General features: G+C 35.6%; 1 protein-coding gene across 2 annotated transcripts in view; it reads right to left on the reverse strand.

The window, feature by feature from the left end:
• The window catches only part of LOC143020366 (irregular chiasm C-roughest protein-like), a 438,384-nt gene that overhangs the window by 298,885 nt on the left and 136,999 nt on the right, over positions 1-2,500 (reverse strand). For both annotated transcript variants that reach the window (XM_076176736.1, XM_076176738.1), the window contains exon 3: positions 1,290-1,364. The gene's annotated coding sequence lies outside the window, so the exon portion shown is untranslated. The remainder of the gene's footprint in view (positions 1-1,289; positions 1,365-2,500) is intronic.

The raw sequence follows: 2,500 nt of genomic DNA on the forward strand, positions 1-2,500 counted from the left end.
ATTTGTTTGTGAACCGTGTTAGGATAATGATAGGCAGCTGTGAGACGCTTGTTGGGAATTAATTTAAAAGGAGAACTGATGGAGTTACAATATGGGATTCTTAAAACATCTTTGAAAGAGGGTTGTGTGGTGGGAACTGAATTTTTAAGGTAGCTGGCTCTAGCCTTGCTGAGGGCTTGATCCAAGAACCAGGACGGGTATGCCAAATTCAAAAGTTGCCTTTTGATGAGGTCAATTTCCCGGTCCAAGAATCTAGGGCTACAAATCCTAAAAGTTCCCAAGAAAAGGCCGGAGGCAACATTCTTCTTGACTTTGTCGGGATGGTTGCTAAAAAAGTGGAGATAGCTACCTGGATGGGTGGGTTTTCTATAAACTGTAAAAAAAATAATTCTCCATCAATCCTTCTAATTAAAATGTCTAGGAAATGGATCTGATGACATTCTTCCCTTTCTGTCTTGAATTTGATGTTTGGGGATAAATGGTTCAACTTGTCCAGAAATGCCTCGAACGCACCCCAACTCAGCAAGGCTAGAGCCAGCCACCTTAAAAGTTCAGTTCCCACCACACAACCCTCTTTCAAAGATGTTTTAAGAATCCCATATTGTAACTCCATCAGTTCTTCTTTTAAATCAATTCCCAACAAGCGTCTCACAGCTGCCTACCATTATCCTAACACGTTAATGTTCATCAAAGGTTGAAGGGAAATGAGCCCCCAGGAGTGTATAGCCTTCCTTGTAAAGATTGTGATTTAATGTACCTTGGTCAGACCGGAAGGGATCTTAACACCAGGTTAATGGAGCACTAAAGATCCATTAGGTATGTCCAAGAAAATTCCGCTGTGTTCCAACACGTCAGTACCAAAAATCACAGTCTTGACTGGGACAAGGCCAAAATTTTGTTCAAGTCCAACTGTAGTTTTAGAAGAAAAATTGTTGAATCAGCCTTAATCGAAGAATGTCGTCCTGTTTTAACTCTGCGTGTTCCCCTTCTACTCACATCTCATTGTACTTATGTCTAAAAATTCTTGTAATCTGTACTTTCCTGAAGAGGGCTATAGCTATTAGCCGAAATATAGAAGTTACACATTCTTCTAAAGTTTCCTTTGTATTGAATAGACTGTGGGTTCTTCGTGATTATCATTTACAAATGTGCTACAACATTTTGTCTTAGCGATACATACATATATATATATATATATATATATATATATATATATATATATATATATACACGAGTATACTGTATATTTGCAGATGTGGAAATGCATAAAAACAAAATATGTAGATTACCTTGACCGTAAGATGGACCGAGCCATGGATTATTTTTTTCTGCTAATCAACAGGATGATGAAGATATTTTTCCACCTAGAAAGAAAAGAAAATCAATATTAGATATCACACCCCTCTCGAGAGAACTTTGCTAAGGCAATCTTTAACTTTATCATTCGGCTTTGTAAGGCGATTTGATCGATCTAAGGAAACTTCCTTTGCTGTGGAAGAAAAAGATAAAAATTTCGATTGATCCTGTCGCTGTTTTCAACCAGGCTTATCTTAAATTCAGTCATCTTTATTCATCTTAGAGAGAACCATACCACAAAGGAGGAGTTGACATTAGACTATTTTGAAGTTTCTAAGACTGTGTAGTCTTCTAGACAAATGAAATGAAAAGGTAAGCTGATAACCTGTTGGGATCTTGTCAAGGAAATTTTAACTACATTATGACTGTCAGCAACTGATCAAATTCAACCAAAACATTCTTGACCCATGGCGATCCCGCGGGTCCCTCCACACTGTATGTACAGTTACATGCACACGACTATGTACATCCACACACAAACACGCACACGTACGTACAAAATTAATTAAAAGAAAATGAAAATAAAATACAATTAAATTTAATCAAACGTGTCATAGAAATAACAATATATGAATAAGATAAATTCAAATCAAGTAAATTAAGGCATATAAAGGTGATGAATAGGACAAAATAAAGGAATAAAACAGGTTTTAAGAGAGCAAAATAGATTGAAAAACTATGAAATTAAATTAAATGAAATGAAAAAATAAGATGTAATGAAATAGAATGAAATAGAATAGAAAAAATAAAGCAAATTAGAATGAAATGGTTCTAAAAAAAGAACAGATGAAAATTGAATAAATGAAAGTGTAAAGAGTGTAAAGAAACGAGAAGTAAAACAGAGACTGAAATACTCCTTTGGGATTTAGTTTAATGAAAGTAATTTTCCTTACTCCTATGTATCATTACCCTCAATTCGTAGTCACATCGGTGCATGCATTACGCCATCGTAAGACGGGATGATTACACCCTGGCGTAATTGTACGCATGATTAAAGCGTATCAGTGCAAAATGGACGACAGAGCATGTCCATATCCTTCTTTGTTTGCGGAGCAACAAATTTGCAAATTCAACCCCTTCTTTGCCACGTAGAGCTTTTTTTTTTTTTTTTTTTTTTTTTAATCTGCCACAAGACTTTTCTTTT

The sequence above is a fragment of the Oratosquilla oratoria genome, chromosome 39 (assembly GCF_046742065.1).
Source record: "Oratosquilla oratoria isolate Oo_2021 chromosome 39, ASM4674206v1, whole genome shotgun sequence".
Classification (NCBI taxonomy): domain Eukaryota; kingdom Metazoa; phylum Arthropoda; class Malacostraca; order Stomatopoda; family Squillidae; genus Oratosquilla; species Oratosquilla oratoria.